Source organism: Lissotriton vulgaris, chromosome 1_1, assembly GCF_964263255.1.
Source record: "Lissotriton vulgaris chromosome 1_1, aLisVul1.2, whole genome shotgun sequence".
NCBI classification, from domain to species: domain Eukaryota; kingdom Metazoa; phylum Chordata; class Amphibia; order Caudata; family Salamandridae; genus Lissotriton; species Lissotriton vulgaris.
This window is the reverse complement of record NC_141685.1, coordinates 13,644,408-13,669,660: the sequence shown is the minus strand read 5'-3', so window position 1 is coordinate 13,669,660 and position 25,253 is coordinate 13,644,408. Positions and strand designations below refer to the sequence as shown.

The window sequence follows — 25,253 nt, the reverse complement described above, 5'->3', positions numbered from 1 at the left end:
TTCCCTATTCTATGCCTGTCAAACCCTGTTAGAGGGGCCACGGAACAAGAAGGGGTCCCCTGGCTTCAGCCTTTGGGGAAGGGATTGTTTGCCTGTGATGCCCCGGGTCTATTCAACAGTGGTTCTACAAACTGAGTCAACTGCAACCCCGTCAGCACTTGACTCTCCATGGTAGTTCTGGTGACAAGTCTCAGGCTCCCCCTTGAGGTAGGTGTGGGTGCTTGAAGCTCAGATTTAAAAAATCAGCCATCAGCACAATAACTTACTACCCAACCCAGTGCTTTACTTTGATGAAAAAAAGTTACTTTAAGACACATATCAAAGCTAATATTACACACAACAGGTGCAATTACTTTCCTAGCACTTGGCCTACTGTGCTTGTAAGGCCCTGGGCTTCCTTCCCCCTTTTTCCATGATGTCCCTCCTTCATTGTACTAAACAGGTCCCTCTCTCAGGTTTGCATTCCAAGGCCGGTATCAAGGTCCGGCTGCAGATTACCCTTTGCAAACATTTGTGCACTCAGTTATTCCAAAATGATCCCTGTTTCTTAGTTCTCGCCCTAGCAGTGTTACTTCAGTCCTTTCTAAGCAGTCAGTGGGAGCCTGCAGCATGCTTCCTTCTTGCTCCCTCTACTGGTAGGGGACATTGGTGAAACAAAAGCCCCCGCAGGACCACATGGTGCGTGGGGTCCTGAGCTCTGGGGATCCCCTCCCACACTGGCAGGTTCCTGGCCTAAGAACTCCAGACTGGATCCAGAGCGTAGGTGGCCCACTACATGTACTTTGCAGGGGACCCCCTCAAGTTTCATTACGCCATTGGTAGGAGACATACCAGCTGGAGATCCCTCCTCCATTCAGCATGGCCGCAGCGGTGCAGAGGACTTGGCCTCCCAGACTGCTCATAGGCGATCAGCCTCTGACGTGATGCAGGCCTCTGGTGCTTGACAAACCACTTTCAGGACTTCGGTATGTCGGGGTCGGGCTGTGGAGTCGCACTCTGCGTGGCTCAGACTCACTCATACTTACAGTGCTTAGACTCAATAAAGAAAGACCATTCTCAAGCTCCTTCCTTGCAAATGTTCCCAGAATCTGAAACTCCCTCAGAGGTGCACTCAACCCCTTCCATGGTTGGTTTAAGCACTTGATAAAACACATACAAATGTTTGTTCTCAATAGACCTGACAAAAAGTACAACAGCAGACGTTTTTCAGGAGTACTCAGACATGTAAGATTTCCATCTGCAGGATTACCACCGGTTGTAAATTTCTTCAAACACACAATTACCAAACCACCATTAACACCAGCATTTAACCACCATTGATAGATCCCGTACTACTAACATTATTACCACCACCTTTGCCATTATCAATACTCACACCAGCACCATTACCACCAGCATTTAACCACCATTAATAGAACCAGTACTACTACCATTATTACCACCACCTTTACCATTATCAATACTCACACCAGCACCATTAACACCAGCATTTAACCACCAATAATAGAACCAGTACTACTACCATTATTACCACCACCTTTACCAATATCAATACTCACGCCAGCACCATTAACACCAGCATTTAACCACCAATAATAGAACCAGTACTACTACCATTATTACCACCACCTTTACCAATATCAATACTCACGCCAGCACCATTACCACCAACACATCATCTTGTGCATTTCTCCGTTTGTATGCTTTACCCCACAAAGGCCAGATCATTTTAGCTTTCACAATGTTTGCTATTTTTTTTTCACTTCTGCACTTGAAATAAATAAATGTATGTGTTACCCAGGTGCACACCTAGGTGGAAATGGTTGAAGGATGCTCACAAACATGAAGATTCTTTTGTCAACAATATTCACAGGGAGCTCCACCCAACAATACCTACAAACCCATTAGACAACTAGGTTTGTGAAATGGTGATTCTCACACACTGGGAGAATTTCTTCATTTGTAAATGTGCATTGCCACAGAAAATGCAGTCAGTTCAGGTTTGGAAACACTATGCTTTCCTAAACTGAGCTTAGGCATGTCAAACATTTGGCAAATCAGGCTCAAGATGTTATGTTATTTTATGCTATGCTATGCTACGTGGATTTATAGAGCGCACTTACACCGGAAGGTCTCACGATGCTGAGGCTCAAACACTGAGGTTAATCGAGAAGTCACACACTACGGATAGGTCGAAGAAAGTTAAGCTTGTAGCCTTTCCCTAAACAGTGAGAGTGAAGAAACGAGTCTAAGAAAACGCAGTGGGTGAACAGCAGGCTCAAAAAGGGATCTTCCACCTGGTCCAGCTCTTTAAACCGAGGCTTATGGAGAATATTTGTGTTTGAAGAGCAGTCGCTGTGGAGTGGTGTGAAATGTACTGTCCTTTCGAGGTCGAGCCAATACAGTGCGTGCACTGTTAGCTGGTCTGTTGCATTTGTTTTGTGGAGTCTGACTCCTCCCACGATTTGGATTGGCTTCGTAATGTGTTATTTAAAAATTGAAGCCTCCGATTGGCTAATGGTTGGTGTATGTCCCATCTTTTCAGAAAAGTTCACTCCCATGAACTATTACTGCAGTTATTACCGAGCACATAATTACCCTGCAACCGTATAAGCAGTTCAATCCTTTGAGTAAAAATAAAAGGTCTTGTAAATGGTATCAGTCTCTCCTCTGTTTTTCAGACGCGCGCCTGTGCTTTGCTGGGGCAGGGAGCTTTTTGATGTGTTCAGTTGACGGGTCGCTCTGGGGCTGAGGACTTCCAGCAGCAAATGGCTCCTGCGGCCATGTCTTGTGTGTATATGGCTTTGGGGAAGGCAGCGGGGCTCTCTTTTTAGCAATTCAAGTCTCGTGGATTTTGAGACTTGACAGCTGGGAGGTGGTATTTAGGGGGAGTTGATGGGCATTTTGTTTTTTCTCGGTTGGTTCCTGTTGGTGCTGGTGCATTCTGCTTTAGCCATGGAGGAAGAGGATTCCGCCCCAGTGCCTGCCAGATCTCTTTCTAAGAGTAATGTGCAGGACCTGCGTGAGGATGACCTGTTCTAGGTCAGATTTGCAGGATTTGATTAATTCTGCTGTTCAAGCTGCGCTTCTGGAGCCTTCTGCAAAGAAATCTAAAGGGGAGGAGGATGAGGACATGGACAATTCTCCTAAAGGGAAATATATCCAGGGTAAAGCTTTTGTGGGCATGTTGGCCCATATTTGTGGGGTCCTGGGGTTTGATCCTAAGTCTTTGGTGGATGATGGGTTTTATTCCCAATATAGTACCTCAATGGTGGTTGACTTGCCTTTACATAATGTCATTAAGGATATTCTGCCTAAGGAAAGGTTTGGGGGTTTCTCTCTTTCTTCCTACTCCTATCTTGGTGGAGGTGGAGTTCTTTGTGCAGTTTCTGTCTGATGTAACTTTTAATAAGCTGTGGGTCTTTTCCTCGGATGCCAGGGCAGCGGTGGCTGGTTGGCGGCCTCTGTGGACCAAGCCTTGGCGTCTTGAGGCTGCTCAGAAGGCCTTGATGATTCATAAACTGCCTTTTGATGGTCCCCGACTTTTTGGGGATGATTTGAACACAATGGCGCTGCAGTCTGTGGAGTAGAAGAAGTTATTGAAGCCTTTTCAAAGTGTGCAGAAGAAGAAATACTGTTTCCATAAGCAGGGCGTTCAGAAAGTTCTCTTCTCTTCTCAGTCCTTTCGTGGACAGACCCAGGGTCAGGGGGGAGGGGGCTCGATCCCATTACATGTCCCGACAGCAGCAGCCGCCTCAGGGTGCTGGGAAAAAGGGACTATGCCAAGGTGGGGGCTCGGCTCCGTTGGTTTCTGGATCATTGGTGAAGTCTGATTTCTGACCAGTGGGTTCTGTTTGTCATTGGTCACGGGTTCTTAAATGAAACAGGAACACACGTGGATGTTAATACGGAGGTTTATTCTTAACACCTCATCCATCAGCCACCCAGGAGTAACTTACACATAAGACATGATCTGGATTCCAAGTTCCATGTTCTATAGAACCTAGATCCCAGGGAAGAGAGAAAGAATGACACCACACATCTCCCTTCCAATAATGAAGTGAACATGAGATGCAATATGAGATATAAGCAAGATTTTACAAAGGAAAGTCATGAATTAACATAAACTCTCATTAACATAGTCTTTCATATAAATCAAGTCCCTTCTTTGTAAAAATTTCTTTTAACGGTTTGTGGTCTGAACATACCTTAAAATATGTTCCCCAAACAAAGTTTCTACACTTATTAAGTGCCCAGTAGATAGCCTCCTTTTTAATTACAGAGTAATTTAATTCTGGCCCACATAAGCTCTTTGATGCACATGCACCCAAATGTTTTTCACCATCTCTAGTTTGTTTTAAAATGGCACCTAACCCTTTCAAGCTTGCATTAGTCACCACAGTAGTTTCTCCATCCAGAATAAATGCTTGTAAACTGGGTACATTTTTTAAATCTTCTTTTTACGCCACAAATTCCTCTTGACAGTCATTTGACTAAATAAACTCTTTATTTTTTACAAGCAACTGTCTCATGTTACTTAATTTGCTTGCTAAATTGTTTACAAATTTCCCATAATACTCAATCATTCCCAAGAAGGAGACAACTTCCTCTTTAGATTTTGGAGTTGCTAAATTGAGAATGGTATCATCCCATTCTTTCTTGGGAATAATACCTGATGCTGTGATGCAATGACCTAAACAGTTAACCTGTTGTGCAAAAAAACTTGCATTTCTCAAATTGTAATGTGAGACCTGCTTTTTCAAGTTTCCCAAGTACCAATCTCACATACATGTCATGTTCCTGTTGACACAAACCAAATATCAATATGACATCTTGATAACATTTAACATTTTTTACACCTTTTAAAATTGTGGACATAACCCTTTGATAGACTGATGCAGCAGACACAAGACCAAACAGCATTCTTTTATATTTGAAAGCACCCATGGGAGTGATGAACGCCGTTAAGTCTTGTGAATCCTGCATCAGTTCAATTTGGTGATAGGCCTATGGGAAATCCAACATTGAAAAAAATTTGCACAACTCAAAGTAGACATTAGTTCATCAAGGTTAGGCAAGGGAAATTTGTCAACGACCACCTCCTCATTAAGGGACCTCAAGTCCACACAAAGTCTTATGTCACCATTGGGTTTTTTCACGACAACAACTGGTGCTAACCACTCAGAAGCTTCCACAGGAGAAATTACTTCTTGTTTGAATAACTTATCAAGCTCCTGTTCCACCTTTTCTTGTAGGGCCATGAGAATCCTTCTCAATTTGGCCACGGATGGTGCAGCTCCATTTTTAAGTTTGATGCAAGGTTAATAACCCTTTAAGCAACCTAATTAATTTTTTAACAAACCCGGAAATTCAGACACTAAGTGATTTATTTTACCTTCAATCTTCTGAATCTGAACTTGGGGTTCTGCATTAGGATTCAATGTAACCCCCAACAAGCGTTGATGCGGCCAGCCAAGATTTTGGAGTTGTTAAGGGCAAGAACTGGTTTGGTAAGGTCAGCTTCAGGCAACAGGGTCAGTTAACTTAGGTCAAACAGAAGTCAGCACAAACTCAAGCTAAGGTGTATGTGTCCCAAACACTCGTTTGGCCACAGTCATCAGCCTATGTGAGGGCAATCACAAAATGGCTGCCATGGACAAAATGGAACCCAAGGGTTTCAGAATTAAATTGTCAAATACACAGTGAATCCATCAGTGTAACATGACGAAAACACTCATGCTTGCTGATCTCACTGTTTACGGTTCGTTGTTACCAAAATCATAACAGAACCATAACCTTTATGACCCAGGTTCAGAATTCACGGAACCTCAGGCCCTCCTTTTGCCCTTACATAGGCAATAACCTAAACTCATGTCAGTCTGAATCTAGGTCTATATTCATCAGATCATCAAGATGTTGCTGTAGCATCATCCTAGTACTTAGTAACTCTCTCTGGACAGGTCTCCTCGAACACGAAGTAGCACAAAGGCCACATATAGCTGGAGCACACTGTACGCAAAGACAGAACAGGAAAAGGATAGCTAATACCATCCCACTGACCATCAGGATCTTCCATCCCCAAGTGGATAACAATCCCCAATACCATCCCATCAACGACCAATCTCCTTCGTCCACATGCACAGACTCGGAGATCTTATGTAGCTCGGAAATGGCTTGGTACACTGTCGGAGCGTTGTCTGGAATGAAAACGCAGCAGCTCGATTGAATCAATTTACATACCCCTCCTCGAGGTGGCGATTTGGACCGCCTCCTACGAAGAGAAGAGAGCTCACTGGTAATAAAAATGGAGACAGTTGATAAGAGCCTAAATCAAGAATATGAATGGCACCATTGGCTATAGTAAACTGTACCTGCGAACTAGACTATGACATAAGGTCTCTATGGCAGTGACCTAACTTCCATCATGATCAAAATGACTTGTACAACTACTGAAAGAGACTATAAGTACAGTATGTCTTCACTATATGTTAGCTGAATTCTGTGAATATTCCTGCTAAAATATTGATCCTAGAGTTAACCACAAGAGTAAATGATATGATTGCCCATCCCAAAAGCATGATACATATTGATGCTGGTGTTTCCTTATGCAAATTTGAGTATGGGTTTCCTTGCCCCTTGCCCCAAATAGTACCTGTTTCTGACTACTTAATGAAATCTTGCCCATTTCCCCTAAAAATGAAAAATAAGCAAAGAAAAATGGTAACGCTGAAGTAATGTTGATTATTTCTTTGCTACCTCGGTCAAAAAACCGATATCCCATGGACACCCGTGCTGTCCATTGTAACCCTCATCCAATGAACTAAACCTAAACAACACCACTCATAAATGGCGTAGGATAAATATGAGACCCGATGCTCTTAAAAAGTCCCTTGCCGGCTTTTTCTTAAAAAATATGCCACACTGGCGCAATCCTCCATACTAGTCGGCGGAATACATCAATGAACAATTCAGAACAATATGACCAGGTTATAGAGCCTTCTAGAACTTATATTTCACACGGCTCATCATCAACTCTATTGAACTGACTTAAATAACACCTTTTTCAAATGGCGGGGGCTAAAAATCGACCTGATGCCTTTAATAAGTCCTTTGTTGACTTTTACTAAACACGCCATAATGCTGAAATCCTCCGGTTTAACCGGCAAATTACATCAATGAATACACTATAGAATAATATGACCAGTTTGAAAATATCATAGAGTCTCCTAATTTCAGAATGTATCTTTTACATGGTTCTTTCTGTAATATTAGAACCCAAGTGAACATTTCTCGCATTTGTAAAACAGTCAGACTTCCATTTCCGGGTTACACCCTGCCTTCCGGTTTAAATGAGGCAGCGCCGGACCAGACACCAACACACACGCGAAAGCGGAAGGAGTGAACGGCAGGCTCCTGACCTCAAAACCTCGGGATTTCCCTTACAAGTAAGTGCGCACCCTGCGTTTTTCGGATAGGCTTCCGCTTGGCAATACTTCTTCTGTGTCCGAGTTACCTTAACTTTGTCCAAACACCGGACTCGCTTGCTCTGCGTACTCGTGGCATACTCCGTTAATTAATAACCCTGCTGGTGGGACAATCGTCCGAGACTCAATACCGGAGAATAGCGTTTACCGACTGACTTGCTCTCCACTTAATCTGCCCTACAAAATAGTGTCTGCTCTGCTTCGTAGTGTCATACTGTCTAGTGTAAAATCCAAGATAACATAAAACCTCGAAATCCAAAATTCATTTAAATAAATTACAAATACCGACCCATACTGTTTGTTCTAACAAAATTAAGCATGCCACAATGTAGACAATGGTTTCTCTCGATTATCTACGCAGAGACAAGGCATTTATACGCCCAGCAATTGCTCATATTGTATAAAGTGAATTCTTAATTGTCAAAGTAAGAAAAAGTGTTTGAATATAAACATATGAACATAGCGAACAGAACTGTTTTTAAAGAAATGTGAATATTGTATTTAACAGATTGATATTTCGAAATACCGGATTTTTATTGGAACCAATATTAATAATGATGAAGAATTGCAATGAGCAAATTGAAGTGTAAATAGGTATGCAGTATTAACTGGGAACTTCCTTGCTCTCTCTTCCCTTGGCATGCCAATCTGTCTACTAGAAATTGCAATGGACTGCTCTATCTGATCTGATTTGATTTTTTTTTGATCTTCTTCTGGCAGACAGCTAATTTAGCTATATCTATCGCCTTATAAATAACCTTTAAAACACTGTAATATCACAAAACTATATAGTCTGAACACTTCCTCCCTCCTGGTACTCACCTCTCTTTTTCAAACTTTAAGTTTGTCACTTCGGTTTCTTGCTGTCACTGATCAATGCATCTGGAACTTTGTTGATTCACCACAAATCACCTTCCCTCTTCTCACACTTCACAAACTGGTGTTGGGGTCAAAGGCCATTTCTTATACAAACTCTTAATACTTATATACTCTGATCTTTTACAGCCTTGAAAAAGCCCTGGCACAAATCGCCATAGGGGGCGAAACACGTGTCGGCTGTTCATGTTTTATCAAAATCAATAAAGAACTTTTTCGATACAATAATGAACCTCTGATTCAATTTATATGAGCAAGGATTCAGCCTAAAAATATAAACAACTGCTGCTAACACACTCACTACCCCCCTAAAGACTTTCTTGTTTAAAACTCAAGAGGTCCAGAGTTTTTTTTAGTGTGTTTCTCCTACAAAAATCACGTGAAAACTGATATAGCCTTGGACTCTCCTTTGGACTACCTTTTTCTATAAACATACCCCTCCTCTATCTGCAAGTATGACATCTAACGCAACTCTGTTCTGAAGAGTTATAAGGCGAGCCGACTGGAGCTCAGCAGTCAAGTTACTAAGGGCACCAGCAGTTTCAACTATGGTGGACTCAACCACTCTCGCCAATTGCCGTATGTTCCTGCTGTTAACCATAGGTCCCCAAAACGGCAGAAAACCCTTCAGAAAATCTCCCAATTCTTGTCCTGCATTATCTTCCTTACTGAAGACACCTCTAACAACTCTCATCTTGTGGTAATCTGCCGCAGCTGTATACGTAGGAGGCAACAGGAATGACACAAAACATGAGGCCCGAGAAATCAGGGGGCAACCATGTATACGCTCTATCGTAACAGACAAAATAAGTTCAAGTTCAAGTTCAGAAATTTGTATAGCGCACTACTCACCCAGAGGGTCTCAAGGCACTTGAGTGAAGGTGGGTGCTTTACTTATCGAATAGCCAGGTTTTTAGCTGCTTTCTAAAGGAGAGGTGGTTCTGTGTGAGGCGGAGGTGAGTGGGGAGAGAATTCCAGGTTTTGGCCGCTAAGTAGGAGAAAGATGTTCCTCCCATGGTGGATCTATTGATGCTTGGAATTGCCGCAAGGGCTTGATTGGATGAACGTAGTTGGCGGGTGGGTGTGTAGAAGGACAGTCGTTTGTTGAGGCATTCGGGTCCTATGTCGTAAAGGGCCTTGTGTGCGTGGGTGGGGAGGCAGAACGTGACTCTCTTGTCGACGGGAAGCCAGTGGAGATCTTTCAGGTGACCGGAAATGTGGGCTTGACGGGGGATGTACCCTTAGCTAAGGGTACCCGTAGGTACCCTTAGCTGCTAGAAACAATGGGGAAGTCTGGGACGCAAAAACATGCGTCTCAGTGCAAACACTCTTCCCTAACTGAGCTCTCTGATTCTTGCCATTACCTTGCAGACAATAATGACCCTGATGGGGTACAATCCAAATCGGAGAGGATCTTTTCGCTCGCTGGTTCTCACTCAGACTAACTCCATATCCAGTAACGCTCCATCCAATATATGCTAGCGTCTCATCTCTCGGGATAGTCTCATAGGAATCTATTCCTCTAATCATATCTACTATTCCCTTAACTAGAGCACTATTCTTTGGATTATCTTTCACAGAACGTAAGGGGTAAACTTCACGAGCATAGATGAACATCGTTCTGTATGCCCACACAGAACCATTGTAGCTAAAAGGCAGGACCAGGTAAGGAATACCTTTATGAGTAGTATGGGGCATAAGGCCACACACCCAACAATTAGTCGTGTTCACTACTAGCTGGTGTTGGTGCAGAAGCTGAACAAAGGAATTATTAGCGAATTCCAACCTTCTAACAGATTCATGTTCGGGCAGAGGGTGAAAAGAATGCGAGGAAACAGTAGGAGGAGGCATAGGTTGTGTAGTTGGTGCAAATGTCACTTGAAAAGAGAATATAACATATCCCAACAGAAACATCATAAAACGTAACAACATCAACAAACATAATATTAAAAAACGTTTTCTGCTCATTGCTGTACATATTTTGCTCTTAAAGCTCATTCTTTCAACAGGTCTCTCCCTCTCGAAAAACTCCATCCTCTAATCGTGCTGTTCACGGCGGTTGGATGTTCCGTGCTAAGGAATGCGTCTGTCAGTCCAGGGAACGCCCTTAGACCAACCAGAACCGTCAACCTAGTGTCTTCGGCTTGCACTCCAAAGTCTTTGCACTGCGACCTTACAGCTGAACCCGGATGGCGGTTCGAAAAACAAAAATAGGTCAAAACAGTTTCACAGAGGAGAGCTTAACCTTAAAAAAAAACAGCAAGGAAAGAATGTATTCTTTTACTAGTCCCACAACTCTTGGTCGCAAATTATAACGGCCTTTATCAGGCAATGTCTGATCACAAAACAAAAGTTCAGGTTCAGAAGTGTCCAACCGAACTGACGGAGGCACAGCTCCTTGCAGAAGATCCTCGCTTTCATGCTCAGAATTCGTTCCAATCAAACGTGCATTGCTAAAAGGCAGCAAACGAGGCACGGTTTCAGTCTCAGAGTCAGGAAGTCTGTTCTGGACCCACCGGTCGTGCGGCAGAGGCAAAGGGGCCCTCTTACAATGTACACTGTGGATCCAGTTCTTTTTACCGCGCACTCGTACTGCTGAACGCGTGAATAAAAGCACCAAGTAAAGGATCAGTCCAGCGGGGCTGCTCGTTCTTAGTCCGCTGGAAATTCTTCCTGAAGATCCATGATCCAGGTTCGATAGCATGTCCTGGATCTTCAGATGCTTGTGGAAAGGTATCATGAACCTGTTGATGCAAAACATGCAATTTAGCCGTCAATTCGTACAGGTAATCAAGCAGTACAGGATGCTCTATTTCACTAAATTTGGTTGGCCGCGGCACTCCCGATATATTCGCCGGGCGACCAAAAACTATCTCCTACGAACTAAGTCCCATTTGTGAATGCACAGTCATTCTTGTGGACAGAAGTACTAACGGCAAGGCATCAGGCCATTGAAGACCAGAGCTTGCCTGAATCTTGGCTAGTTTTAACTTAAGGGTGCCATTGTAGCACTCGACTAGGCCAGCTGATTGGGGATGATTTGCAGCGTGAAATTTCTGGCTGATTCCTAAACCATCACACACTCTCTTCATCACTTAACCCACAAATTCACTCCCATTGTCACTCCAGACCATTCTCGGCAAACCAAACCTAGGGAAGAATTCCGTGACAAGGGCTTTAGGTGTAGATAAGGCAGTGTTATCTTTCAGGGGGTATGCTTCTACCCATCTCGAAAAGGCACAAACAACCACGAGCACATACTTTAAGTTGTTGCACCTCTCCATGTGGATGAAGTCAAGCTGCAAAACCTCAAACGGATACGTCGGAGGCGCAAAATGACCAGCAGGAGTTGGAGTTCCCCTACCAGGATTGTACATCAGACAAACCATACAGTTCTTATCCAAATTTTCTGCACACTTAGGAAATCCAGCATTTTGCCATACTGGAGCCAACAACTTAAAAATCCCTTTTACACTGATATGAGCCATTCCATGCGCCATCGTAACCACTGCAATTCAGAAAAGGGGGTGGTGATGGACAGAGTATCTGAATTAAGCAGAACACTCCTACCCAGTCCAAAGATCAGGGCTTGATCCATCACCGTTTTTTAGCTCACTGCACCATCCCAGCTCAGAACCTGGCTACATGCAAATTAGTCTGTCCCTGGCCCAGTGCATCATGGGAACAGGGCAGACCAAACTACCAAGCCAATTCTTATACTGGGAAGGAAACAAGCTTCCGGGGACCGGTTTCTGGCATTTTAGCCGTCTTCGGCCCGGCTTGCTTGAATCCTGATGGTGCAGTAAGCAAGAGACTCACATCTGAGTATACCCTTCCACGCTTATGGTGGACAAAACGATTCAGAAAAGGGGGTGGAGATGGACAGAGTATCTGAATTAAGCAGAACACTCCTACCCAGTCCAAAGATCAGGGCTTGATCCATCACCGTTTTTTAGCTCACTGCACCATCCCAGCTCAGAACCTGGCTACATGCAAATTAGTCTGTCCCTGGCCCAGTGCATCATGGGAACAGGGCAGACCAAACTACCAAGCCAATTCTTATACTGGGAAGGAAACAAGCTTCCGGGGACCGGTTTCTGGCATTTCAGCCGTCTTATGCCCGGCTTGCTTGAATCCTGATGGTGCAGTGAGCAAGGGGCTCACATCTGAGTATACCCTTCAAAGCTTATGGTGGACAAAACGATTCAGAAAAGGGGGTGGTGATGGACAGAGTATCTGAATTAAGCAGAACACTCCTACCCAGTCCAAAGATCAGGGCTTGATCCATCACCGTTTTTTAGCTCACAGCACCATCCCAGCTCAGAACCTGGCTACATGCAAATTAGTCTGTCCCTGGCCCAGTGCATCATGGGAATAGGGCAGACCAAACTACCAAGCCAATTCTTATACTGGGAAGGAAACAAGCTTCCGGGGACCGTTTCTGGCATTTCAGCCGTCTTCGGCCCGGCTTGCTTGAATCCTGATGGTGCAGTGAGCAAGGGACTCACATCTGAGTATACCCTTCCACGCTTATGGTGGACAAAACGATTCAGAAAAGGGGGTGGTGATGGACAGAGTATCTGAATTAAGCAGAACACTCCTACCCAGTCCATATATCAGGGCTTGATTCATCACCGTTTTTTAGCTCACTCCACCATCCCAGCTCAGAACCTGGCTACATGCAAATTAGTCTGTCCCTGGCCCAGTGCATCATGGGAACAGGGCAGACCAAACTACCAAGCCAATTCTTATACTGGGAAGGAAACAACCTTCCGGGGACCGGTTTCTGGCATTTCAGCCGTCTCCGGCCCGGCTTGCTTGAATCCTGATGGTGCAGTGAGCAAGGGGCTCACATCTGAGTATACCCTTCAAAGCTTATGGTGGACAAAACGATTCAGAAAAGGGGGTGGTGATGGACAGAGTATCTGAATTAAGCAGAACACTCCTACCCAGTCCAAAGATCAGGGCTTGATCCATCACCGTTTTTTAGCTCACAGCACCATCCCAGCTCAGAACCTGGCTACATGCAAATTAGTCTGTCCCTGGCCCAGTGCATCATGGGAATAGGGCAGACCAAACTACCAAGCCAATTCTTATACTGGGAAGGAAACAAGCTTCCGGGGACCGTTTCTGGCATTTCAGCCGTCTTCGGCCCGGCTTGCTTGAATCCTGATGGTGCAGTGAGCAAGGGACTCACATCTGAGTATACCCTTCCACGCTTATGGTGGACAAAACGATTCAGAAAAGGGGGTGGTGATGGACAGAGTATCTGAATTAAGCAGAACACTCCTACCCAGTCCATATATCAGGGCTTGATTCATCACCGTTTTTTAGCTCACTCCACCATCCCAGCTCAGAACCTGGCTACATGCAAATTAGTCTGTCCCTGGCCCAGTGCATCATGGGAACAGGGCAGACCAAACTACCAAGCCAATTCTTATACTGGGAAGGAAACAACCTTCCGGGGACCGGTTTCTGGCATTTCAGCCGTCTCCGGCCCGGCTTGCTTGAATCCTGATGGTGCAGTGAGCAAGGGACTCACATCTGCACCATCAGGATTCAAGCAAGCCGGGCCGACGACGGCTGAAATGCCAGAAACCGGTCCCTGGAAGCTTGTCTCCTTTCTGGTGAAGAATTGGCTTGGTAGTTTAGTCTGCCCTGTTCCCATGATGCACTGGGCCAGGGACAGACTGATTTGCATATCGCCAGGTTCTGAGCTGGGATGGTGCAGTGAGCTAAATAACGGTGATGGATCAAGCCCTGATCTTTGGACTGGGTAAGAGTGGTCTGCTTAATTCAGACACTCTGTTCATCACCACCCCCTTTTCTGAATCGTTTTTGGCCACTATAGGTGTGGCAGGGTATACTCAGACATGAGTCTCTTGCTCACTGCACCATCAGGATTCAAGCAAGCCGGGCCGACGACGGCTGAAATGCCAGAAACCGGTCCCCGGAAGCTTGTCTCTTTTCTGGTGAAGAATTGGCTTGGTAGTTTAGTCTGCCCTGTTCCCATGATGCACTGGGCCAGGGACAGACTGATTTGCATATCGCCAGGTTCTGAGCTGGGATGGTGCAGTGAGCTAAATAACGGTGATGGATCAAGCCCTGATCTTTAGACTGGGCAAGAGTGGTCTGCTTAATTCAGACACTCTGTTCATCACCACCCCCTTATCTGAATCGTTTTTGGCCACTATAGGTGTGGCAGGGTATACTCAGACATGAGTCCCTTGCTCACTGCACCATCAGGATTCAAGCAAGCCGGGCCGACGACGGCTGAAATGCCAGAAACCGGTCCCCGGAAGCTTGTCTCCTTTCTGGTGAAGAATTGGCTTGGTAGTTTAGTATGCCCTGTTCCCATGATGCACTGGGCCAGGGACAGACTGATTTGCATATCGCCAGGTTCTGAGCTGGGATGGTGCAGTGAGCTAAAAAACGGTGATGAATCAAGCCCTGATTTTTGGACTGGGTAAGAGTGGTCTGCTTAATTCAGACAGTCTGTTCATCACCACCCCCTTTTCTGAATCGTAACCACTGCAAGCACATACTCATCGGGTAACAACCATCGTTGATGCTATGACAACTCAACCCAACAACCATTCGAATCCAATTTACCCTTACTTTCTCTCCATTTACTCAACTCTTTCTCTGTAGCTTCAGCTTGAATTGACTTCACACTCTCTATCGTATCTTCACACATACTTCTATCCGTAACCCATCTTGCCGGACCCGCAACATACATTCGACTCATCACAGTTCTCGCAGTTTCTTTCGCGACTTCGTCTGCAAACGCATTACCACGGCCTACATCATCAGTAACTTTCTTATGCGCACTGCATTTCTCAATCGCAACTTGCAACGGCAAAGTAAGTGACTAAAGGAGCCATTCACCAACTGACCATGCTGAATCTTAGTCCCATGCGAAGTCAGGAACCCACGCTCTTTCCACAATCGTCCAAAACTATGAGCCACACCAAACGCATACTGGCTATCGGTATACACAGTCACTCGTTTCCCTTTCGACAACACACACGCTCTTGTTAATGCAATCAACTCTGCTGCTTGCGCTGAATTATGTGGGATACGTGCAGTTTCAACAATCGTATGCAAAGTCATAACAGCATATGCCGCAGTCGTATCACCATTCGGAAGCTTGAAGCACGAATCATCCACCCATAAAGTACCATCACACTTTGCAAGAGGAGTGTCCCTAAGGTCTATTCTCCCTTTCGTTTACTCCTCTGTCCTAAGAAAACAATCATGCTGTTCAGAAACATCTGTCTCAACTGAAATCGACAACAACGTAGCTGGATTCAACGTGTTGCATCTCTTTATATGCACATGACTCGCTAGGAGTGTCAACTCATAACCTGAAACCGAGCACTAGTTAAGTGCTGTGTCTTGGTCCGATTCAACATGGTATCCACTGCATGTGGAACCATCACAATCAAAGTATTATCCATCACCAAACCAGCAGACTGTCGAATAGAGACAGCCGCTGCCGCTGTGGCTCTTAAACAACTCGGCAACACTCTAGCTACTGGATCCAAAGTCGACGAGAAATACGCACATGGACGTTGCTTATCGCCGAACTGCTGTGTCAAAACTGACAATGCACATCCCTCTCTCTCGTGGACATAGAGTGTAAAAGGCTTACTGTAATCGGGAGTACCCAACACAGGAGCCGAACACAACGCATCACGCAATTCCGAAAAACTCTTCTGACATTCGTCAGTCCAAGGAATAGGATTCGGAGTATCCTTAACAGTAAGAGCTATCAAAGGTTTCGCAAGAAGCGAAAAATTCGGGATCCACTGTCTACAGTATGATGTAATACCCAGAAAAGCACGTACTTCTCTCTGTTGAGGTTCTGTGACACTTATAAGTGTTGTTTTTGACTCGTTCGGATACGGATGAGTTTGGTATCTATGAACCGCAAATGACGAGTTTAGTGGGTGTACGTGTTTTCGCTACACTGGCCTGAACTGTTCGTCTCATTCGTGGGTTTCTTCATCTGAACCCACGGGTTCCATTTTAGATACCGCATCCATTTTGTTTCTTGCCCTCAAGTAGCCAGCGAACGGACACTGTCCGCTTCGTGACCCTGGGACTCCCAAACTCTTGCGGAGGGTGTCTTTATGATGTGGGGGATGACACTGCAAAGGCAGATGGCTCCACTCGGGGCTCGCCTTGCCGTGCCGGTCTATTGTTTCAGCCGTGCATGCATTAGGCACGAGTCCTTTGATCCTGCAATCATGTTTCCGATATCACCCCCTTATAATCTTTCAATCTGTTGTCTGTTTTTCTGTCCTCCCTTGCACCTGTTTCTGACTCTTCTTTTATTCGTTTACAGCCGGAATGGAATGTACTAATGGTGGGATGATGTACTTTTACAGTTGGGAACCGGCGATGCTACTGTAATTATGCTCCGGACCCCTGAATACATGAACGCGACCCTTTTGAAATTTACTGTGGGAACTGGGTTGTAACCTTTTGTTTGCCATGATGTTCTATGACGAAAAACTGTATAAAAGGAGCGATCCACATTACCAATTTGAACCAGGCTCCCAGAACCTACACGCTGTGTACTTCTTGTGATCTCTGTATCCCTGCAGTAAATAAACGCTGACCTTTGACGCCAAAGGAAGTTTCCCGTGTCTCTGTGTTTTGTATGCCGGAACAGGTAAACCACAAAGGTTTCAGGTGTTGTCCCTGGCACCGCTGGACCTTAGAATAGTCCAGTCCTTCAGTTGGCGCCCAACGTAGGGCGGCATCAGCGGTACCGGTCCAAAGCCCGACGATCGTGAGGAACTTCGTGTGAAATCTCCGAGGGAAGGTGCACCCCGCTTCATCGATGCTGTTGTCGAAATAAGTGGCCCGAAGACTTTTCCCGCGAAGATCCCCGCCTCCTAACGGCTGCGACGGACTGATGCCCTGACTGTCGACCTGTTTTGGCGCCTGGCGTAGTCATCTGTACAGCGAGACGATTGAGGGGCCTTCCTGGTGACGCCATTGTTCTTTCAGTTAAGTATTTGTGGGTCGCTCCCAGAGTCCTTGGTTGTTGTTGGTGCTTGGTTGTTTGCATGGTTCCAGTGCATTTGTGTGGTTCCAGTGCATTTGTGGTCCTTAGTACTTGATCCTTAGTTGTATTATTTGACGATTGCAATTGTCAAAACCGAGGGTTTTGTATTTTATTACGAGGACATCGTAATTGATAACCCTTGACGTTTGTGAAACTCGGTTAGTGTGCACGATGCCTGGCCGTAGTACTTTGTTTAGTTGCTTTAAAGGTTGTTGTGCGGATTCCCGATTGGAGGACTCATGTCCGATACCTCCAGTTGGAACTCCGGTCTATGAGTTATATAGTCGACATGGAGTGGGTCCTATTGCATATAATGATTGCTGGGTCCGCTATACAAAAGATGACGGTGTCCTTAGTTGGCCACCTCATGGTAGTTTCGAAACATCAATTCTGGATAATCTAGAAGCAAAATTGTTCAAAAATAAAGCAAGGCCGGCCATGTTTGATTCCTTTCGGTTATGGCGCAAAGAAGCCAAGCAGAAAGAAATCAAGCAGCTTAAGCGTAATAAGAGAGATGGTATAGTTACGACAATGAGAAATGCAGAGCAGTTTCAGCGAGATAAAGACGAGAAGGAAAAGGAAGTTTTCGATAGATTGCAACGTATGGCGGTGGACAATTGTTATCCCGCTTTACCGACGGGTACTGATAAGAAGGGAGAGGAAGCAGTAGAGGATCCCTTGTTATCATATCTATTGAAGTCGCCACCTCCATATGCACAGGATACTACAGCTCCTGTGGTTCCTCCTGTTCCTCAACCTGTTGTTCCGGCGGCTGCCGGTCAGCCTGTCGTTGGTCCTGTCCCTGCGAATCCTTTTGTTCCTATTCCTTTACCTGCTCCTGTTCCTACTGCTCCGCTGCCTATGTCTTCTCAAGCTGTTCCTCCTGCCACTTCTGCTCTTGCAACTACACCTACCGCTCCTACTGCTCCTGTATTTAGTCCTCATATTGTTGCTCCTGTACTTTTTTCTTCTTCTCCGTCGACGCATTCCTAATACTGTTGCTAATCTTTATTCTCCTTTTGGACCGACTCTTGGGTCCGATGTTTCTGATGTTCCCCAACGACGAAGTCAGCTTCCTGGTGGTAGGGAACGTGACACGTTAATTAATATTATTATAAACAGAGGGGTCCCCAACAGATATGGAGTAGGTGAAGGACAGGGAAAATCAAGAAATCTTTCAAAATATTAAGAAGAAAAAATCAAACTTATTCTAGAAATGCAGTGTTTTATTCACCATGCATTTATGTCATCATAGTCAAATAGTACACAGTACACAATAGAATTATAATTGGTTCCTGTGCCCATGGAGAGAAGGAGAGGGAGGGGGGACGATAGTAAAGTTAACAGAAAAGTTGTGACTCACTTTACATTCAATAAACACAAAGAACATACGTTAAAATTCAAGTATAAATTCTGAATGATCCCCATCCCAACAGGGTCATATACAAAATACAGAAAGTCCAGAATTTTTCAAAAAAAGTCAAGCTCCTATGAGGCCGTACAAATCACGCTGGTAATAGGAGTTGAGAGGGGGTAGATAGCAGTCTACGTTTCGACCCAAGGTGTTGTAGGATAGTTGATCCTTACAGTGCGGGTCTTCTTCAGGACATGTGGGGGTGGGGGGGGTGGGCAAACCTCCTAGGGTTAAAGAGAAATAAAAAGTTTTTTGTAAATTACTTGTTTCAGGGCTATAAGTCCCTATCAGAACCGTAGCGGGAAACGCCGCCCGGGAACAACGTTTAGAAAACACTGAGGGCTAACCATGAGGACATATGTGTGAGACATTTACCTGCTGTGTGATGCAGGTCTAAGTGTGATACGGATGATCACAACTGTCTCAGTCGTTCGTTTGCAACAAGTGAAAGGTTCGGAAGGGAGTTGCCTTATTTTCAAAAGGGGCTGGACTATTTCAATCAGTCCATGTCTGGAAAGAGAAATGAAGGGCTAATCAATTGAACGTCCCCAGAGCGAGTGCAACTCTGGCGTCGGTTCTCTAGACGAGCTTACCCGTAGGCACTAGTCCTGCCTTGTAACGGAGGGTGTCTTGATGTAGATGGCGTCTCCTGTGATCAGGAAATCGGCCGGGAAAGGGGCGGGCTGGACAAAATCAACAGTCCAGCCCGCCCCGTTCAATTGATTAGCCCTTCATTTCTCTTTCCAGACATGGACTGATTGAAATAGTCCAGCCCCTTTTGAAAATAAGGCAACTCCCTTCCGAACCTTTCACTTGTTGCAAACGAACGACTGAGACAGTTGTGATCATCCGTATCACACTTAGACCTGCATCACACAGCAGGTAAATGTCTCACACATATGTCCTCATGGTTAGCCCTCAGTGTTTTCTAAACGTTGTTCCCGGGCGGCGTTTCCCGCTACGGTTCTGATAGGGACTTATAGCCCTGAAACAAGTAATTTACAAAAAACTTTTTACTTCTCTTTAACCCTAGGAGGTTTGCCCACCCCCCCACCCCCACATGTCCTGAAGAAGACCCGCACTGTAAGGATCAACTATCCTACAACACCTTGGGTCGAAACGTAGACTGCTATCTACCCCCTCTCAACTCCTATTACCAGCGTGATTTGTACGGCCTCATAGGAGCTTGACTTTTTTTGAAAAATTCTGGACTTTCTGTATTTTGTATATGACCCTGTTGGGATGGGGATCATTCAGAATTTATACTTGAATTTTAACGTATGTTCTTTGTGTTTATTGAATGTAAAGTGAGTCACAACTTTTCTGTTAACTTTACTATCGTCCCCCCTCCCTCTCCTTCTCTCCATGGGCACAGGAACCAATTATAATTCTATTGTGTAATGTGTACTATTTGACTATGATGACATAAATGCATGGTGAATAAAACACTGCATTTCTAGAATAAGTTTGATTTTTTCTTCTTAATCTTTTGAAAGATTTCTTGATTTTCCCTGTCCTTCACCTAGTCCATATCTGTTGGGGACCCCTCTGTTTATAACAATTCAATACCCAGGTCCCTTTGACTATTTGGGTTCAACCCTGTTTTATAATATACGTTAATTAATATGGCGCGTAATTGGATTAGGTATCCCCTTAAAAATCCCCCGCGCATAATTTTTGAGACCTTTTCTCAATTCAATGAGCCCACACAGAGGTTCGTGTTTGATGAAATGTGCAAATTTTTACGTGAAGCAATATCAAATGATGAAGTAAACGAAGTACCGATCGATGTTACTGAACTACAGCTTCAGTTTTCGAGTGGTATGATCGTGGGTAGTAATGTTCGACGTGCTGTAGAACATCTTCTATCCTTTCGTCCCTCTGTAATACATCGTGCATTGTTTAAAGATGATACTGAGGAATGGATGGCAACTCCTGGTCAGTATCCCATGCGTGAGTTCCCCCAGTGTGGATGCCAGGTGATCCCGCTGCTAATCCTGCTATTCCGCCACACTTCCAGAGAGTGTGGATACACCTCCCATGGAAGCGATCAGAAGTTTTGCAGGTGAAGCAATCTTTGCCTGACCCCCGCAAAAATCCTGCAGGATATTATAAAGAGTTGTCCCAATTAGTAGATGCTACTGTCATGAATCTTGCTGACATCGACATGTTGTTCGGCAACGTAGTACCTCAACCAGTTTGGGCAAAAATTCGCCGAGAAGATCACGCAGCTGAGTTAGGTGGTGATTGGGCTGCACTTATGGCAGCTGATGCATTACAAGTTGGTGGGGCTAAGCCTGAACAGTTAATTACGGCTTTGCCTCAACGAATTATTACACTTATGAAGACACTTATGCCAGCTATGAAAGTCAATTGGGATAAATTGTCTGCGTGTAAGCAAAAGAAGGACGAGAGTGTCTCCGATTTCTTTACGAGATTTGAGGAGGCATTCATCGATCACAGTGGTCAGGATATGAGCACTGAGGGAGGTCAGAGATTGTTTGTAGATAAATTTGTATCAAATTTGTTGCCTGACCTCAGCAACAAATTGAAAAATTCAGAGAGTTCGTGGGCCGTTTCTACCTCTGCCCAGATATTGGCCACGGCTCAATACTATGAAAACAGGGAGAAGGAAGAAACTGATCGTGCAGATAAGAAAACAAAAGATCTTAAAACAAAAGTTTTGTTACAGCAAGCGTATCCTCCGCGCTCAAATCAGAATGACTCTCAGCAGCGGAATAGATTGCAGTCACAATCTGCTAGGTCACAGTCGCGAAATGATTCTTCCACGCAGAGATCTATGCTCGGGTATAATCAATGTGCGTATTGTAGAAATGAGGGGCATTTGAAGTTTGATTGTCCGGTTCTGTGCGATCGGAATAGTGGTGGTTCAGCTAGAGGAGGTCGTGGTGGTCCACAGCAGGCTTCACGAGGTAGGGGTCGTGGTGTTAATCAAAATCAAAATGAGCGTTCTAATAATTCGTCTGATTCCAATAATTGCTTTGATCAGCGTGGTTCATCGTCAGGTAGGTCCGCACAGTATCATGTGGATGATTGTTACATCGAGCATGATATTGATGACGGTAATTACTAGGACAGCTATAGACAGAGAGAGGGAGTAGTATCAGTTCCTGTTGATCAGAGAGGGCCTTACGTCGCAGTTGCCACATCGGGCGTAGTTGAGACTTTTCTGTTGGACACTGGTGCAGCGAAAAGTTCCATCATGCATTCGAAACTCCCTGGCGCACCTTTGTCTGGCTTAACGAATGTTTCCGTTGGATTCTCTGGCGCCCCCGTTAGCAATCCGGTCTCTAGCCCCTTGCCCATTACGATTGGGCCTCGCGAGGTGAAAGCTCCCTTGATTTTGACTACTGGTTGTGGTGAAAATCTTTTGGGCCTGGATTTGCTGAAACGGTTATACGCGACTTTGTACTGTTCTCCTGCGGGAGTGGAGCTTACTTTAGGTCACAGAGTGGTCTCTCCTATATATTTGTCATCTGATAAGCTCCCACCGGAATTGAGTTCTCTTCCTGCATCTTTGTGGGCAACGGGTCCCAATGACGTGGGCCTGCTTGACATCTCTCCTTATGTTGTTCAGTTGAAATCGAATGTGCGATTGCCACGCATTCCCCAATATCGTATCTCCCTTGATGGAGAACGTGCATTGTTGGCAATCATCTATGACTTAATCGAGAAAGATGTTATCGAGGAAACTCGGGGAAACGTGTGTAATAGTCCTGTGTTGCCTATCTTGAAACGTACTGATCCATCTAAGCCTCCTGTTTACCGTTTTGTTATTGATTTACGGGAGGTGAACAAAATTGTGATTCCACAATTTCCTGTGGTGCCTGACATTACGGGTTTACTGACTCTGATTCCAGCATCTGCTTCTTGGTTCTCAGTTATCGATCTGAAGAATGTTTTCTTTAGCATTCCGATCGCTGAGGAAAGCAGGGATTTATTCGGCTTCTCATTAGGAGGTCGCAGCTTTAGGTTTAAACGCGCTCCTCAGGGCTACTGTGAGAGTCCATCTATATACAGTCAAGCCCTGAAAAGCCAACTTGATGCGTTTGTGTTACCGGCCGGTGCGGCCTTGATCCAGTATGTCGATGACTTACTGGTGGCTGCTGACACAAGAGAGATCTGCAAAACTGCTACGGTATCGCTGTTACAGCATCTTTGTGACTTGCATCACAAGGTGCCACCTTCTAAACTACAATATTGTTGTCAAGAAGTAACCTATCTAGGTCCCTTATTGTCAAAGGAGGGAAGAAGGTTGATCCCAGAGAGAATTGCAGCGATCGCTCGAATGACTGTGCCACAAACTCAGAGAGATGTGCGTGCCTTTCTAGGTATCACGTCATACTGCAGGCAATGGATTCCAAATTTTTCATTGCTAGCGAAGCCACTGGTAGCCCGCACATGCAAAGATGTTCCAACTCCTTTGCCATGGACTGAAGAGTGTCAGAAAAGTTTTTCTGAATTGCGTGATGCGTTGTGTTCGGCTCCTGTGTTAGGTACTCCTGATTACAGCAAGCCGTTTACACTATACGTTCATGAGAGAGAGGGTTGTGCGTTGAGTGTTTTGACGCAACAATTTGGCGGTAAGCAGCGTCCATGTGCATATTTTTCCTCGACCCTGGGCCCAGTAGCTAGAGCGTTGCCGAGTTGTCTAAGAGCGACAGCGGAGGCTGCGGTGTCCATTAGACAATCTGCAGGATTGGTCATGGATAATATGCTTACGGTGATGGTTCCGCATGCAGTCGACACTCTTTTGAATCGTACAAAAACTCAACACTTGACGAGCGCAAGGTTGTCCGGTTACGAGTTGACACTTTTGGCAAGTCATATTCAAATAAAACGCTGTAATGTCCTAAACCCGGCAACGTTGTTGCCGACTAATATGGAGTCAGATGGCGTATTGCCACATGATTGTTATTTGCGAACTGAGGAAGAAACGAAGGGTCGTGTTGACCTAAAAAACACTCCATTGGCAGACCCTGATGGTACCTTGTACGTTGATGGCTCGTGTTTTAAGTTGCCGAATGGTGATGTGACGACTGCGTATGCTGTGGTAACGTTGAGTACGGTTGTGGAAACTGCGAGATTGAATCAGAATTCCGCGCAGGCGGCAGAGTTGATTGCGTTGACGAGAGCGTGTGTTTTGTCGAAGGGAAAGCGAGTGAATGTGTTTACAGACAGCCAGTATGCGTTTGGTGTTGCACATAGTTTTGGACGATTGTGAGAGAAAGGGGATTTATGACATCGCATGGTACGAAGATTCAGCATGGACAGCTTGTGAATGATCTTTTGGATGCACTCACATTGCCTAAGCAGGTGGCAATTATTAAATGCAGCGCGCACCGAAAAGTGACGGATGATGTTGGTCGTGGTAATGCGTTTGCGGATGAGATTGCTAAAGAGACAGCGAGAAATTCTTGCGACCCGAATGTATGTTACGAGTTCAGTGAGGTGGCCTACAGAGACTGGTATGTGTGAGGACACTGTTGAGAGCGTGAAAGCGATTCAGAATGAGGCCAGCAAAACTGAAAAGACTAAGTGGAAAGAAAGCACTGGAAAGTTAGATGCGCATGGATGTTGGATTGATTTGTCGGAAAAACAGAGATGGATGTTACCGGATGCATATGTGCTAGCCGTTGTGACTATGGCTCACGGCTTGTCACATATTAGCGTGAAAGGAATATGTAAGTTGCTGTCCCCTGTATGGAAGAATGATGGTATTGCTAAGTGTGCTGAGAGAGTGGTTAAGAATTGTATGGTATGTATGATGTACAATCCTGGCAAGGGTACCCCTACCCCACCTGGTCACTTTGCTCCTCCTACATGTCCCTTTGAGGTTATCCAATTGGACTTCATCCATATGGAGAGATGCAATAACCTGAAGTACGTTTTAGTTGTGGTTTGCGCGTTCTCCAGATGGATTGAGGCCTATCCTCTGAAAGATAATACTGCCTTGTCCACAGCGAAAGTCTTACTGAAGGAATACTTTCCTCGGTATGGAATGCCACGGATTGTATGGTCTGATAACGGAAGTGAGTTTGTGGGGAGTGTGATGAAGAGTGTGTGCCGCTCGAGTCTGCCCAGGTGAGGTCGCCCCACCTACGACGCTCCTGCCTGCTACTGCCAGCATGCTGCCCTTCTGCCGGCTGCCCTGCTGACGGCTGCGCTCTTCCTGCTACCTCCGTCTTCACCGCTGCCTGCCTGCCTCCCACTGCGTGCCCGGTTCCCCTGTCGCCTTGCGCTTCCCCGTTTTTTTTTTCCGTACCCCTGCTGTGTGCCTGTTGCCTCCCCCGCCCGCCGCCTGGTCACCCTTCCTTCCGTTTCCCTCTCCCCCGCTTCGGCTGCCCTCCCCCTCCGGGGTGCTCTTGCTGCCTTCTTC

The 25,253-nt window shown here is 45.3% G+C and overlaps 1 protein-coding gene across 1 annotated transcript in view; it reads left to right on the top strand.

Moving 5' to 3' along the window:
• Positions 1–25,253, top strand: part of LOC147736959 (NACHT, LRR and PYD domains-containing protein 12-like) — a 769,506-nt gene that overhangs the window by 281,569 nt on the left and 462,684 nt on the right. The window lies entirely within an intron of this gene.